The sequence below is a fragment of the Molossus molossus genome, unplaced genomic scaffold, assembly GCF_014108415.1.
Source record: "Molossus molossus isolate mMolMol1 unplaced genomic scaffold, mMolMol1.p scaffold_m16_p_5, whole genome shotgun sequence".
NCBI lineage: Eukaryota > Metazoa > Chordata > Mammalia > Chiroptera > Molossidae > Molossus > Molossus molossus.
Genome location: NW_023425388.1, coordinates 25,487,811 through 25,505,005, shown reverse-complemented (window position 1 = coordinate 25,505,005; position 17,195 = coordinate 25,487,811).

Here is a 17,195-nt window from a genome sequence, read left to right as displayed (position 1 = left end):
CCTTACATTCCGGTACAGGGAAGACAGGTGCGATGGGGGAAGCAAAGGTCTTAGACCCACACCCTGGAACCTGTTTGTATGGTAGTGGTGAGGTGATCAAGGCTCCCTCTGGCTTCATCTTCTGGTAATGTTCGGTTTCACTTGGCCTCCTCTGTCACAAGGGCTCTTCAGGGAGGACCCACCACTCTATCTTCAGCCTCACATGGCGTCCATTCCTAATTCCTTCTGGTGGAGGCATGGCTTCCCTTGCCCCAGGAACACTTCAGCCGCTGTCTGCCCTGCCCTTTCTCTCCCCTCCATGTTTTCCCTTGGAGCGGTGCAGACCGCTGCAGGCTGTGGAGGAAGGGATGGAGCATGAAGTTGTCCTCTTTTTCGTCCCAGATCCATTAACTGCAGTCTCTTCTCACATTGTTATGGGGGCTTCTCCCACAAACACTTGCTGTAAGAAATCTCTGAACCACTCTTTTGTAGCTCTTCCCCCTGCATGTCTCTGGGGTAAGGGCATCTCTGCCAGCGCAGGCACCTTGCTGTACACACACTTGAGACTCAGGTAATGGGATTTTGAATGGATGGAAACCCACCATCGTTACCCCTGACAATTCTCCTTGGACCCCATAGAGCCACTCTGCCTGGTCCATGTCCATGAACATTTTGGGTTAGGCGACTTTATATCCTCAGTTATTTGTGTTGGTGTTCTGTCTTTGTTGTGCTTGGTTCTTGCAAGGTTGTGCAGCTGGATCGATTAGAACCAAGCAACAAGCCAGATTTATAAAACTCATGTTAAGATGTCTCAGCCTCTTTCTGAATTGGGAATCTAATTTGATGGGGAGATTTTGCTGGGCATGTTATACTTTCTGTGTCGAGGTCATTCAGACTCACTAATGATGCATAGGAAAATGGCAAATTGAAGATCTGGATACCTGGGAAGTCCAGGCGTATGAAAAGTAATAGTGTTCAGTCTTTGAAGCTTTAGCTCCAGTTGTCTGAAAGAACCCTATTGTGTTAAGGGAGATTCTTGGCTGGCCTTTGCCATTGACAGTCAAATTCTTTCTTTTAAACCTGTGGCAATTGGGTGTCTAGCCAAGCAGAACGGTCCTTAATGACTTTATTCCTTTAGGCTTAAAAATAATGCCAATTTTCTAATTAATACATTAGAAAGAACTATGTCTAATAAACAGCTTTTTTTTTTTTTTTTCTCAGATTTGTAGACTTTCCCATTTTAAGTGGTTACTTATGAGAATGATTTCCCATTAGACTTGTGTTACAAATTTAGGCCATTGTTCTTTAAGCTTCATTTTCATAATTGTAATTAATTTTTCTCTGCTTTCTCATTTTCCCAATTGTCTTTTCCTATTCTATGCCTAAATTGTACACAGAGACTGATGGGCAGGTAGGTGAATGTCTTTCCACAAGTAGATTTAGTGTACTTTCAAGGCAATGTAATTATTTAATTTAGTTATACAGAAGATCCAGATTTATTTCTTAGACTAGTTATAATTATTAGTGATTGCATTTGTAATAAAAACCCCTCCTGTCTCCTATCTATGAAAACAAAGATTGAAAATTCTGCTTTGTCCCTTTACATTGTGTAAATGAAAATTCATCCTGATAGACCTGTGATAGTTTATATTTTCTTAGGGCTCATTCCTTTCAGCAAATATGTTTGGGGTTATTACAGGTGCCAACTGTTGGTTTCAAGGCATTTTTAGATTTTTAATTTGAAGACTGCAGCCTAGTGTGTGTTTCACCCACACGCACAGTTTCAACTCCCACCTGTATGCTGATAACTCTCCACATGATGTCCCTGGCTTAGACCTCCCCTCTGTGCTGCAAACCTACATCTCCATCCCTCACTTGATGGCTCCACTGATGCCTTCCAGCACTTCATACTCAACCTGCTGGAGCAGAACCCCCACTTCTCCACTCGTACCTGGGTGCCTCCCCAGCCCTACCTCACCCTTTTTCTCTTTGCATCCCAGCTACGCTGATCTTTATGTTCCTTGCTCACAAAACTTACCCCTTCTGCCCTGGCTGGTTTGACTCATCGGTTAGAGCGTCGGCCTGCGGACCAGAGAGTCCCAGGTTCAGTTCCCTCTAAGGGCACGTACCTCGGTTGCAGTTTGTCCCTGGCCCTGGTTGGGGTCGTGTGGGTGGCAGTCACTCGATGTGTCTCTCACGTCGATATTTCTCTCTCTTTCCCCTTCTCTCCCTCCCACTCTCTCTGAAGATAAATGCAAAAATGTCCTCTGGTGAGGATTAAAAAACAAATAAACAAACGAAAAACTTACCCCTTCTTCACGTAGTCAGCTTTGAGCTCATCCTTCAGATCTGAGTGCAAGTTCCTTTCCAGACAAACTCAGGCCCCTGTTTTATGCTTTCCTATCTCCCTGCACTGCTACCTTATTGCATTATCACAATTAATTTTGTGACAACAGTTTAATTTCTGTCCCCTCTCCTACCTTCTAAGTTCCAGGAGACAAAGACTGCCCTAACTTCTATCTCCAGTACAAAGGAGAATACATTGCATTCAATAGGTGTTCAATAAAATATTGCCGAATGACTTTACTGAGCTTATTTAGTAGGGAAGATAAAAACCACTTCCTGTTTTATTATTGTGGCACTCTGTTAAGTTTAGCTTTTAATCTTCGTGAAGTGGAATGCATCATTTCTCTGGCTGCAAACCTTTTCTTTCTTCAACTCATGCTTTTGCCTTGAACAAAAGAATACCCACAAACCACTCCTTTCTGACATTGAGAGGAAAAGGCCACTTCTGCTGAGAATCTTACTGTGCTTTAGCAAAGATTATTACAAATGGACAATGCCTTGAAATGAAAAAGGACAAACCCATTTCTTTAAAAGGATTTTTAGACTTTTTGAATTCATTGAATACTTTCCAGAATTTTCATGTTGGTTACCTATGCGTTCATTTTATTCAACTCTGAAAATGGAGGTTTTGTTCATTAAAATAACACTATTAGTAAAAGCTGTTTAATTGCAGTGTTTTGCATAGTATTAAAATTCTCTGCTGCTTATGTCTGAAAATCGTATCACAGAAGCATTGTCTATGGGTTTTTACCCCAGAGAGCATAGAATAGAGCTGCAGAAACAAAAGCACCGGTTTTTTCTGGGAGAGAGGAGGAAAGGAGGCCCGGGGTTCACGAGGAGAATAATTAAACAGCATACAGCGTCTTTAAAAGTTAAGAACGTGCACTTTTATTTGAGATTTACAAACAAAGGAAATGGTTAGTGTCTAAGCCTTTTCTCTAAGACTCTCAAGCAGTATGAGAGTACAAAGCTCACTTTCAGGTAGCAAAGTTACTCTGAGAATAACACCTACCCGGTAGGATAAATGTAGACTCTGTGAAGAAAGGGTTATTAAATTTATTTATTGATTGATTGATTTTAGAGAGAGAGGAAGGGAGAGGGAGGGAGAGATAGAAACATCAATGAGAGAGAACATCCATTGGCCTCCTCCTGCATGCCTTATTCTGGGGATTAGGGCCACAACATGGACATGTGTCCAGACCCGGAATCAAACCGGTAACCTCTTGGTTCATGGGTGGATGCTCAACCACTGAGCCACACCGGCCTGGCTGAGGATAGTTTTAATTCAGTTTTCTTTCCCTAGATTTGTCTTTTGGTCAGAATATATGACTGACACAGAACAGCGTTTTCAGTATTTCTTGCATTTAGATTTAGAAGATGGTGACTTTGCCCAATAAAGAGGAAGAACAGTGAACACATTTATTATTTAGTGTTTTATTTTTACTCCTTGCCAACTTGAAATGGAACATCAGTGCATATCCACAAATAATCAACCATTCTTTGAAATTACACCAGTGTCAGAATTTCAAGGTATCGTGCTTTTATTTATGTATTCATTAATTTTTGAATTCTCACCCGAGGATATGTTTTTATTGATTTCAGGGAGAGAGAGAGAGAGATGTGAGAGAGAAACACTGAATGGTTGCCTCCTGCATGTGCCCCGACTGGAGATCGAACCCGAAACCTAGGTATGTGCCCTGAACAGGAACTGAACCAGCAACCTTTTTGGTGTAGGGGACAACACTCCAACCAACTGAGCCACCTGTTCAGGGCAGCACTGTGCTTTTAAGCTAGCAGAAGCTTATTGCCTTCAGATACGGGGACTTGTAATTAACTCTTAAAGCCAATGGTTTCCAGCCTTGGCTGCATATTGGCATCACTCGCGGAGATATACGTACCGTTGTGTGCGTCCTAGCCCAGAGGGTTAGTCTTGGTTTACTTGGTCGGAGGTGTAGCCAGGGCCTGGGGAGTTTTTAGACATCTCCTCATGGTTCTGGTGGATTGAAAACCCCCGACTTAAGGTGACAAATACATATTTTCTCAACAGAACGGTAGAATTTATGAATTTGATAATAGTTGTATTCTGTGATGGTGGCCCACTTTATCCTAATCTTGTAGGTATGGGAAGAGGGGGCATCATGAAGAAGGATATGGAGACAAATAGTGTGTTAGAACATAGAGGAAACAGGAAATGTAGAAGAGTCATTTATGCTTGGGATTTTATGCATGATGGTTTTCACTTTATTTTTATCTGATGATAGCAACACAGGCTTACTGTAGAAAAGTTGGAGTACTGGAAAGACTAAAGAAACAGAAAAAATCTATAATCACAGTGTGTATTTTAAGACTACACTTAAGCCCTGGCTGGTTTAGCTCAGCAGTTAGAGCGTGGGCCCATGGACAGAGGGTTGTGGGTTCGATTCCCGGTCAAGGGCACATACCTGGGTTGCAGGTTTGATTCCTGGCCCTGGTTGAGATTGTGCTGGAGGCAACCAATCAATGTGTCTCTCTCACAGATATTTCTCTCTCTCTCTCTCTCTCTCTCTCTCCCTCCCTCCCTTCCATACTATCTAAAAATCAATGAAAAAATATCCTTGGGTGAGGATTTAGAATCTAGACTAGTGACTCTCAACTCTTGTTATACATTAGAATCTGCTGGAATACCTGAAAATACAGATGGTTGGACTCTACCCAAGCCCGTTAAATCATCTCTGGGGGGTAGGACATAGCTGTCTTCATTCATTATTCACTCATTCACTCGTTCCTTATCTCTAGTTCTTTATATAACATATATTTATCTCAAGTGATTTTGATGCAGTATGAAGTGTGACAATCACTGGACTAAAATGTTGATCTGATCAGTAAACTAAATCAGGTTATTAGTTTACAGATTTAATACAGTATGTATTTGCTAGTTTGGGTAAAACTGATACATGAAAATCATGATTTTATGCAGAGAAGTGTCAGGGCAAGTAACATGTTCACCTTCATGTAGTTATTTTTTTTTTTTTCTAATAGATTTATGTTATATTCCTTTATTTTTTTATTTATTTTTTTTTATTTTATGAATTTTTATTTATTTTTTTGTTACAGATATTTTACCTTTTTACCCCATTGGCACCCCCCACCCCACCCCCCCTCCACCCTGTCCCCGGCTGTTATATTCCTTTAAATATCATTTTTAATAGTGCTGTTAAAATATAATTTATCTTAATTTTCAGCCAATATATATGTTACATGAGATAATGATGGTATATCTTAGATTTCTCAGGTAGAGTAGCCAACCTGGAGGTGAGGGTTTCATTCCAGGATTTTGGGGTGTTAGCAATGGCTTTCTGGTTTCAGGGTATGATCTCCCCAAAAGCTACCCAGTCAATGGCTTTTAGAGCAAGTTTTTGCCCAGCCACCTTGGGATCCTTCACCAACCCCACTGGCCCACAGTCCACAGCAGCAATTGGGCTTAGTTCAAGGCCAATGTAGTGAAGGCTGGCTTGGTAGCTGACTCTGAGAAGAACTTGAATGCCCTGCAGAGTCCTGTGACCGAGGATAAATATAGTGCCCTGGTGGATGCTGAAGACAAAGATGTGAAAGTGTGCTGAGTTATTGTCTCTCTGAGACCAGGATTGAGCAATACGAGAAAGAGCTGGAGCAGGTGAAGAACATAATTCTATTTGATCAGATGACCAATGAGGATTTGAATCAAGTCTTCCCAGAAACCAAATTAAACAGGATGAAGTATCCCTACACTGGCCTCACAAGCCAATTGAGAATTTATAAACTTGGCCCAGCCAGTGTGGCTCAGTGGTTGAATGTCGACCCATGCACCAAGAGGTCACAGGTTTAATTCCTGGTCAGGGCACATGCCCGGGTTGTGGGCTCCATTCCCCATGGGGGCATGCAGAAGGCGGCCAATCAGTGTTCTCTCTCATCGATGTTTCTATCTTTCTCTCCCTCTCCCTTCCTCTCTCTCGCTCTAAAAATCAATAAAGAGCCCTGGCCGGTTTGGCTCAGCAGTTAGAGCGTCGGCCTGCGGTCCCGAGAGACCCGGGTTCGGTTCCTGCTAAGGGCATGTACCTCGGTTGCAGTTTGTCCCCGGCCCTGGTTGGTCATGCGGGTGGCAGCCACTCGATGTGTCCCTTTCTTCCTCTCTCCCCCTCCCACTCTACCTGAACAACAACAACAAAAAATCAATAAAGAAAATTTAAAAAAAAAAAGAGACTTTATAAACTTGAGTCAGGGAGGACATTAATAGTAATTAAATATATATAAAGATGGTATATCTTTGAGCATTAACTGACTTTACAGTGTTATCTATGACCTCCTGCTGGTTAACAGAAATACTTTGGGAAGATCCTTAACTACAGGCAACAAAGAAATGTACCCCAGTCCTAACACTAACTAGCCGTGCTCTGTTTTGATTAATCCATATTGAGGACAACACAGTTCACAGCAGGATAATTTTAATAATTGATACAGAAATAAATATGAGCCACAGGAATTGGGAGAACAGTACTTGGAGTACATCAGATGTAACCTTGAGTATTATTAAAAAAATGTTTGTTTATCTACCTTGGAAAAGTAAGGGGTACCTAGAGACTTAGAGACACACACACATGGTTTATTGTGGAAGGAACACTCGTCAGCCTCGTAGACACCTGTTCTGCCTTCATCAACTCTACACGTGAGAAAAGTAATGCTCAGGGTCCCTGTGTTATTTCTACGAGTTTCAGAGTCATGAAGGAGAAATCTTGTCCTCTCCGATCACTCTTATTTTGCGAGATACCTCCTTCTTTGTATGTAGGGCCATGTGGGGAACACAAAGGAATTTGTCATACTTTAAAATCTAGTTTTCCCACTATTGTGAAACGATGTGTTACCCAAACTTGTATCTTTTAAAGCAACTGAGGGAGAGGGTTTTAAGGTTTTAAAAGACCTTCAAGCCCTCTAGAGGCCAGTAGAGGGTGCCATAGAGACACCGTGATGAGTTGGCCTCAGGCCAGAGATGGGGCTTGGAGAACTGGGCATGGGGGCTGAGAGCTGGTATCTGCTGGTGTGGTCCCTGAGAGCTTGTTAGAAATGCAGACTCACGGCCCCATCCAGGACCAACTGAGTTGGAATCTGCGTTCTAACAAGATCCCAGGCGATCTGCATGCACTGTGAAGTGGGAACAGCATTGCTCCAAGAGACCCACTGGGCTTGGGTGAGAGTTCTCTGAATGAGGGATTAATCCCTTCCAGGGAACAGGCAGGTGGAAGCAGGATGGAGTGTAGGGGAGAGAAGAACTGGTTTCTACCAGCTGAAGCATTTATTTTATTTTATGTTTTTATTTATTTTTTTTTAGAGAGAGAGGAAGGGGGAGAGAGATAGAAACATCTATATGAGAGAGATACATCAATTGGCTGCCTCCTGTATGCCCCCTAATGGGCATTGAGCCCACAACCCAGGCATGTGCCCTGATCAGGAGTCAAACCAGGACCTCTCCGTCCATGGGACGAGGCTCCATCCACTGAGCCACACCGACCAGGCGAACAGCAGCATTCCGAGTGTGGAAATGTGTGTGAGGTGTACAGCTAATGACGAAGGCTGCAAATGGTGTCCAATGCTCAGATTCCCAAGTAGAGACACAGAGCTACAACTGCCCAGGTAATTTTCTTTGTACAATCGGCTTATAATTGGAACCTCCTATGTCTAAAACATAGGAAGATGTAGTTAGTTAAGGATATAAACACACCCTGGTCTGCAAGTGGTGCTTGTCAGATCAGAGCTACACAGGACTTGAGAAGCCATATGAATGAGGGATTTGGAACAGAACGCATAGCTGGCTTCAGGACGTTTGTGAAATCTCTGAAAACATTGTGCTGAACAGTCTGTACATCTGCATATATGTTTGTGCATCCCCTCCTACGAACAAAGTCCTTAGCTTTCATCATGTGTCATAGTAATCTGTTATTCCTTCTCCTTTTGAACATTGTCAACCTCTGACTAAAACCACTCTCCTTTTATAGACAAGAAGGTAAGTGGTGCATATTCGTGCCATCCAGCTGGTGGCAGGGTCAATGCTCAAAGCCAACATTCTGCCATTCCAACTCAACTGGTCTTTGTGATCTGAACGAAGTATTATGAAACGCTAAGTGAATTTTCTGTGGGGCAAATCCTGAAAATCTCTGCATTTTCTGAGTATTACAAATGGCTAGAGCTTTGTAGCACTGGAATATAGTGACATAAAAGGAATTTTACATGAAAGTGTCTCAGAACCTTTGTATGTTGGCCAGGTGAGTATGAAAGTTTTCATTGCAGAGGCGCTAGAGGGCTGAGGGCCCCGGCATTGGCCCTGGTTTCCCCATCACTGAGGGCTGGCTCTCCTACTTTTGGCATCCAACTGACTTTTTTGGTGTCTTCATAACTAATAAATGGCTATTAACTCTCTGTTCAGCCAGGTGCTGAACTTTACAAATAGAGTGATATAATCCATGTAGCATTTAGCTCAAGTAGTAATTTTACTATCTGGTAAAGTGTTGACTCCATGGATCCAAAGGGATAAAGCTTTATAATGCTGCTCTGTAAAACCTTTAGTTATAGTTGGTTCTTTAAAAAATTTTTAAATTGATTTTTATTTTTTAAATTATTATTATTATTATTATTTTTTGGTACGTGCCCCTAGCGGGAACTGAACCCAGGACTCTCTGGTCTGCAGGCTGACGCTCCAACTGCTGAGCCAAACCAGCCAATTTGGTTTAGAGAGGGAGGAAGGGAGAGAGAGAGAAAGGGAGGGAGGGAGGGAGGAAGAGAGAGAGAGAGAGAGAGAGAGAGAGAGAGAGAGAGAGAGAAACACATTGACATGAGAGAGATACATTGATTGGTTGCCTCTCACATGCACCCCGATGGCGGGGATGGAGCCTGCAACCTGGGCATGTGCCCTGACTAAACTGAACCTGAGACCTTCTGGTGCACAAGACGATGCTCAACCAATTGAACCACACCAGACAGGGTGAGGATGGTTGTTTTCCAAGGACAAGTACTTTTAGTCTCAATATTCCAACTTGCAGCCTGTGTTTGAGACGATCTTCATAAATGTAAGCCTATTTCAGCTCCCGAGAACCCGTCTGGGAAATAATATTCTCATCTACCTCCTACCTTGATGTCTAATTATATTTTTTGATCCCTTATCCCTTGCCATTTTTCCTAAATTGTAAAAACCAATGCAGACGTTTAATATCAGGTAACTGTAGGTACCATGTTTCTGATACTGCTAACATAAAAATTTTTCCTGGCTAGATAACAAGTTCAGTATAAATCATAGTACTAAGTTATTTCTAAATAAGATTAATTTATATAAAGTGATAAAATGTTATTGGTTTCCTATTTGATCATCTTTAGTATTCATGAAGGATCAATTCTTTTCTCTTTCCTCCAAGGTCTTCAACAAAATTAACCTTTGTAACCATTTCTGTGCTAGTTGACTGTGAATGAGAAGAACTAATGGAGAAGAAAATTAAAAGGCTTTTAATTTTAATACTAATCATTAATCTACACTTCAAAGTTATTTCTCATTGATAAAGTCACTGCTTTACAAAGTGTTCCTATCATTTATAGTGTATTTTTTCCTAGGTATAGAGCTTTGTTAGAGTTTTAAATTCTTGCTATTTGTATAACTTGCCAAGGAACAAGAATTTTGGCCACTAAACCAAACTTGATTATTGGCAGAAGGCTTAGTTATACATGCTCTCAAGCATTTCACTGCCAATGTGGACAGAATTTCTTTTTAAGTTAAGAAACATAGGGCATCTCAAACAGCTTTTTACTTTCAAGAGAATATGCCTTTGCTCTGGGGATGTTAGAGAGTGGTTATGCTATAATATTCATGCTTATCTTTGAAATAAAAAGCTCCAGAGTTTTTATGTAGAATTTTCATGGCGAAAAGACCTCACGAAATTATTGAATGCAGGCCGTTTGCAGATCCCTTCTAGAACGAAAGCTCCAGGGAACAGGAAGCATCCCTGGCGTGTGGGAGATGCCCAGTCAGATTTTGGTGAATGAATTAGTAACCTCCATGTTCTATCACTGAGGTGTGGGAGGGTGAAATGGTGGGCCTAACGAACTATTAGTATGTGGTGAGAACCCAGGCCCTGGGCAGTGTGGTGCAGGGTGTGGTACCAACCACGCCACGCCGTGTTCCCAAGATTCCTGATCTCATTCTAAACAGTGTGTAGATTCCCAAGCACTGGCATAACTCTCAATCATTTGTCCCTACCCCAGGTCTTTATTCCTCAGGCTAGTTTGAATGTAGGATGTTCCCTTTTTTCCTTCTTGCCTTAGGTATTGTTGATCTAGGTTCTGTACTGGGAGTTCAACAGTCAACAAAGTGGAAATAGCCCCTCTCTGTATAGAACTTACAACCTGGCCTCTCTTTGTAGTTACCTCTGCTTCCCTCTCTACTCTCCCCTGAGCTCACATGGAACCTGTATGTTACGTTAGCTTTTTCTTTAGAAATAATTTATCTTCACAGAAAGGTTGCAAGAATAAGAATATAACAAAGCCCTGGCTGGTTTGGCTCAGCATTCAGAGCATCAGCCCGAGGACCAAAGGGTTGAGGGTTCGATTTCTGGTCAAGGGCACTTCTTATGTTGCATGTTGGATCCCCAGCCCCTGTGCGGATCATGCAGGGTCATGCAGTAGGTAACTAGTCAGTGTGTTGCAGGTTGGATCCCCAGCCCCTGTGCGGATCATGCAGGGTCATGCAGTAGGTAACTAGTCAGTGTGTTGCAGGTTGGATCCCCAGCCCCTGTGCGGATCATGCAGGGTCATGCAGTAGGTAACTAGTCAGTGTGTTGCAGGTTGGATCCCCAGCCCCTGTGTGGATCATGCAGGGTCATGCAGTAGGTAACTAGTCAGTGTGTCTCTCTCACATAGATATTTCTCTCTCTTTCTCCCCTTCTCCCTCCCTTCCACTCTATCTAAGAAGTAATGGAAAAATATTCTCGGGTGAGGATTAACAACAACACAAGGAATATAACAAAGAACCTCCATATATCCTTTACCCAGATTTATTTACTGTTGGACTTGACCCTATTTGATTATCATTATGTTTACACACACACAATTGTTTTTTTTAGAATAATTTGAAAATGAGTTATATAACTCATATTATTATTATTATTATTTTGCCCCTAAATATCTCAGTGTATATTTCCTAAGAATTAGGATATTCCCTTATAGAACCACAGCACAGTTATCAATCTGAGAAAGCTTAACATTGATGGAGCCCTTATAATTTGTTTTAAGGTCCTTTATTTTTGAAAGATTTTTCCAGCTGATATCGACAGGGAAACAGACCTGGAAAAAAAAAAAGTAACAAAGATGGAGAAAATGTTAGGGCTTAATAAAACCTACTAAGTTGTTAGGGTTAGAGCCAACTTCACAGGTGTGACCTGTGCTTCGTTTAATGCTCTGCTGTTGCTATCTTGAAATTTTTTATTTTTTGGAGGAAAAAAAGCCCCATATTTTCATTTTTCACTGGACCTGGAGATTATGTAGCTGGTTGTTTTAGAGTACTTAGGTACTAGACTAGAAACATTTCAGTCTGTAGGTAGTGTTGTAGATGGGGAAACTGAGGCTTAGACTGATTTATATTGGCTCGGGGTTGTTGAGCTACCTGGTGGAACCAAGATTTAAATTGCATTCTACACCTGAGGTCTGTCATGTTGCTTTCTTTTTAAAAAATATGTTTTTAGCCCTGGCCGGTTTGGCTCAGCGGTTAGAGCGTCCGCCTGCGGTCCAGAGAGACCCGGGTTCGGTTCCCGCTAAGGGCATGTACCTCGGTTGCAGTTTGTCCCCGGCCCTGGTTGGTCGTGCGGGTGGCAGCCACTCGATGTGTCCCTTTCACATCGATGTTTCCCTCTCTCTCTCTTCCTCTCTCTCCCTCCCACTCTGTCTGTACAAAAAATGGAAAAATATCCTCGGGTGAGGATAAAAAAAACAAAACAAAAAAAAATATGTTTTTATTGATTTTTTGAGAGAGAGAGAGAGAGAGAGAAACATTGGTGTGAGAGAGAAACATCAGTTGGCTGCCTCCTGCACAACCCCTACTGGGGATTGAGTCTGCAACCTAGGCATATGTTCAGGAATTGAAGCAGGACCTCTCAGTCCATGGGGCGATGTTCAATCCACTGAGCCACACTGGCCGGGCTGTCATGTTGCTTTTTTTTTTTTTATCCTCACCCGAGGATAGAGTGGAAGGCAAAGAGGAAGAGAGAGAAAGAAACATTGATGTGAGAGAGATACATCGAATGGCTGCCACCCATACGACCCCAACCAGGGCCAGGGACAAACTGCAACCGAGGTACATGCCCTTAGTGGGAACAGAACCCGGGACCCTCTGGTCCGAGGGCCGACACTCTAACTGCTGAGCCAAACCGGCCAGGGCAGTCATGTTGCTTTTAATTATTTTATGCCCTCAGCTCTCTGCACTGCGCTTAATCATTTCTAGATTTGTAATTGAAATGTCCCTTTTGTTTTCCTCCTAAGGAACTCTACCTTCTTTCCATACCACAGGCTCTCTCTTTCTCTCATCCTAAATTCCTCGGGTTAAGTGTTAACTAGAATGCCATTTGGAAACTTTAAAAAATTGCTAATTTTCATCTTAACGGAGATGCCCATAGTAGTTTCTATCTAAATCTCCCTGGCTATACAGAAGAGGCTGCCTGTGGTCATTCCCGCACTCACTGTACCGTGTATCACAGTTCCAGCAACGGGTTTTCTTCATGCTCTCAGCTTTTGGAGTCCCTCTGTCCTCTGGGTCCTGTGTTATTTTGTGTCTTCCGGGGAACTGGAGAACTATCTGGAATCTGAGTTTCTGTGCTGAGTGGGTCTTCCTGCTTTCAGACCTCCTTGGCGCTCACTACTGTCCCAGTGTACTCCTGGGGACACGCTAGTGAACAGACACTCGCCCTTCCTGCCCTCCAGCTTACATTATGGTCTCCCTGTTGCTTGTCCCTTCTACCTGTGCAGATGTCTTTTAGGCAGAACACAGAAATCGTCACATCATGATTGTTGTTGGGGAAAATAATATAAAGAGAAAGGCTGAAGTAGTGGAGTTATTTAACATGGAGAATACACATTACAAAAGTATTAACATATGTAAAAAATAGCTGTTGAAGTCGTGGAGAACAGTCATGTTCTGTTTCATCAAGAAAGCGGCCAAGGAGCTGACTTCTGGAGGGTAATTTAGGGTAGGGTTTAGACTGTTGTGGTGGTGCTGTGTGCTGTGACATATTGGAAACTGTTACCAGATTGTCAGTACAGTCTCTTTCCTTGGTTTCCTTCTAGAAAGAGGAGTAATGTGCCTCTGTCTAGGTCATTTAAGGTCATCATTTCCCTGAAGGTCCTGCTTTGTTACTAAAATGTCTCTTCTAGATATTATGGGATTAAATTTTCAGAGGAGTGCACCTCCTCCCCTGCCCTCCTGTCCTTCATGGCGTTTGTGCCCATCAGCTCTCCCAGAGAAACCGGATCCCTGCGCGCAGGAGAGTCCTGGTCAGCTATGCCAAGGCAACGGCCCTGATGTCGGCAGGGCTGGGGTCACAGCCCGCTGATGAAGGAGCTTTGCAGTTTGGCCCCTCCTTAGCCAGGCCTTGGCTTTGGCTGGCCTGTAAGAGACTTTCCAGAGACATGGCTGCTGTCTCTTTGATCTGAGCTTTTGTGGCTATTGACTTTGGATTCGGGGGATCAGAGCTGCTGTCAACTCTCTTTATACTCAAGAGCTTTGCTTAGGGGAGAGATTGTTTAGTAATCTAGAATCTCGTCTCCCCTTTTCCTAGCTCCTCTTTCCTTAGGGTGAACTTTGTGCTTGCATTATGGGCTAGTCTGTATGAGTAGTGTTCTGGGGTTCAGTACTACCAGATCAGGGGTTTGCCTGAGGATGTCCACATGTGCCTCGGGTTTGAATGCACGCGTAGTAATCCCTACTTGACTGACTGTACGCCAAGTCCTGCCTGGGTAGATACCATTTACCTTCCGTTAGACCCAGAGGTGTCAGATTTAGGCATGAAGAAATGTTCTCTGTTAAATGATCAGATCCACGCAAGCATAGTTCTTATAGAAGCCAACAGTTTTCTTTAGCTGGAGTACTGGGGAGAACACACACTTAGGGGTTATTCTGGACTTTCCCACTCCAGCTTCTCTGTTCAAGGGTACGAAAGCCTTCTGCGCGCTATGGGGGAGGGGATTTAAATATGTCACGACTGAGGTTTTGAGAATTTAATTAAAGCTTCAGCCCTCAGAGCAGATTATTTTTTTAAATACATGTCAGTGTCAACAGCCATTAGAGATTCCCCTGTGCCTACCTATCTTTGGGTAATTCTCTGTTAATGTTATAATTAACACCGATCAGAACTGGTGGTAGGTATGCAAACAGTGGATGCTGATTTATAAAGTCTGGTACCTTTATTTATACGCGGCTGTCAGTTGAATTTCCCATATCCCGAGTGTCTCCCAAAAGTAGTTCAAATGCTGTTTGTACGTGTTCGCTGGCTGCAAGCTCCTGGGTTTCTCCCAGGGCCTGTGAATAAAATACTGCCTGCGAGGTCTCCCTGGCTCTGGTGGGTAGCTCAAGCTGAAATCAGGCTCTGAGCCTACCAAGGATTTTCCTTTGAATTATATTGACATCTTCATCAACTGATGGTAATGTGCCTGTAAATTTTTATGCTAACCTATAAAATCCCAAGAGACGTGACTGATAGTCAAGTCTTTCCCAAAAATAATGAGAAAAATTTTATTTTAAAGCCAAGATCTAGAAGGGTAGATGAATAAATCATCAAGGAGGCATCATTTCAAAGAGGCAGTTGTGCTAAAGGGTGGCTCATCTCTGTCCTGTGTAACATAGCAAAATTAAATATAGGTAATATTCAGTGCATTTGGGATTCAGATGCTTAAAAATGTGTGGCAATTACTGTCCACTGATGCATGCCAGGTTTTTAATGTAGAGGAAGTCCAAACTGATCTATTTGACAAGCATGTGTGATCTATGGGACATATTTGATATCATTACAATATATAGTTATATCTCTCCAATAATGAAAAACAGAGTTATGGTAAACCTGCTGTCTAACAAAAACCTGATTCTGCCATTCTCAGCATTGGTTTCACAGGCACTGGATGAAAACATGTGCCCCTTCATGTCTTCCTCTGTGTTTAGCTGAAATGTGTGCAGTGTGCTGGGTTTGTAATTTAAGTATTTTTATTACACTCTATTGTGTAGCAATTAATTCTACCTGGCAAAAATGTTAAGCACATGTGCATGGTATGAGGGAGGAGCACTGTGTTTGGACGAGAAAGCCCAGTTTCAGATAATTTTTCCCCATGTGTTAGCTTTGTGACCTTGGGCAAGTCATGGAGAGTTCCTGAGGCTCAGCGTCCTCCCCTGTGAAAGCAGGATGATCATGGTGCTTCTGCTCACTGCATAGAGTTGTCAGGTCATTGAGGTACCTGTTCCTGAAAGAATTTTTTAAGGAGAAGAATATAACACACCACGCAGGAATGGCAAGAGTCCCGTTATTACTGCTATTAGCATTTAGGTACAGTGCATACACCTTGGTTTGTGGAGCACCTTAACTTTTCTTTTGCAAATGAAATGGTAGTGTTTTATTTTGTTCCTTAGGAGTTAATGCAGAATTTTAGCAATTTTCTTAGTCCCAACAGGGGTTTCTGAACTTCATGTAATAGCGATTTCCTTAAATGCATTGGTGATGAATAGGCCACAGGCTTGTACTCGGGTGGTCCTGTTTGAGTTGCCATGTGTTCCCTACTCTTTTTAATCCACTTAACTCCAAATTTGCGATGACTGCAGTGGCTTTAATCTAATGAGCTGAGTCCATTGTGAATAAAAACTGAGAGCAGATTTCTGGTGCTATCCCATGGTTATTAATAGACACTCAGAGGATTGAGTCTCTCACACTTCCATTAGCTGCTTTATCTTTGTGATTGGCCCAGGCCAAGTGATGGGATGGTGTTGCCTCTGCCTCTGAGTCAGATATAGCTCAAGACGCCTCGTGGCCCTGAGTGGTCAGAGGATTTTGATGAACTGGTGCCCATTGTCCGAAGAATTACCTGGAACAGCTTGGGGCTCAGCTGGGTGCTCAGACAGGACAGTGCCTCACTGATGGGTACTCTCTGTTTTATGGAAGCAAATATGCTTGCTTCCTGGGAACATCCCCTGGGGCATCCTCTTGGGAGTGTGCCTGCACCTAGGTGCTTGGGTTTGTAGGTACATGTAGGATTCTTGTTGGGCTTTGTTTCATATTTTTGTGCAGTTACATTAGCGGTTTTGCTATATCACTTATATTGAGGATTTGGGATTTCCCATGTAGTTGAGTGCACAGTGAAATTCCCTAAAGGAATTAAACTCTACTAGCTCTATTTATTGTTCTATGAGGTTTCAGATGATGAAAAAACATATTTCAGGATGTAACATATTCAACATCTCTGTACTACTTTATCTGGTGAAGAGCAGTGGCCAATGACCCAAACTGTGGGGATTCAAAGCCCAGGTCATCACTCATTTGCTGAGCCAGCTCAGGGAAATTATTTAACTTGTCCCTGCCTCAGTTTCCACATCTGAAATTAATTGAGTCTTGATTGCTGTTGGCACACCAATGAGAGGATTTTACTCAGGCTGATCAGTTGCAAGGACTGGCTGTGCCCACTATCCACCGACCTGCTACCTTGAACGATCAGTTGTGCAGGGGCCTATCACACAGAGCAAGACTTACTTCAGCAGGGCCCTGGTACCCCCTGAGTCCATTCCTTGAGTATGTCATATGTGGAGGTGGTTGGGTGGTGGTGCTTCGACGTGGTCTGAAGCTGTCCTCTGGGTG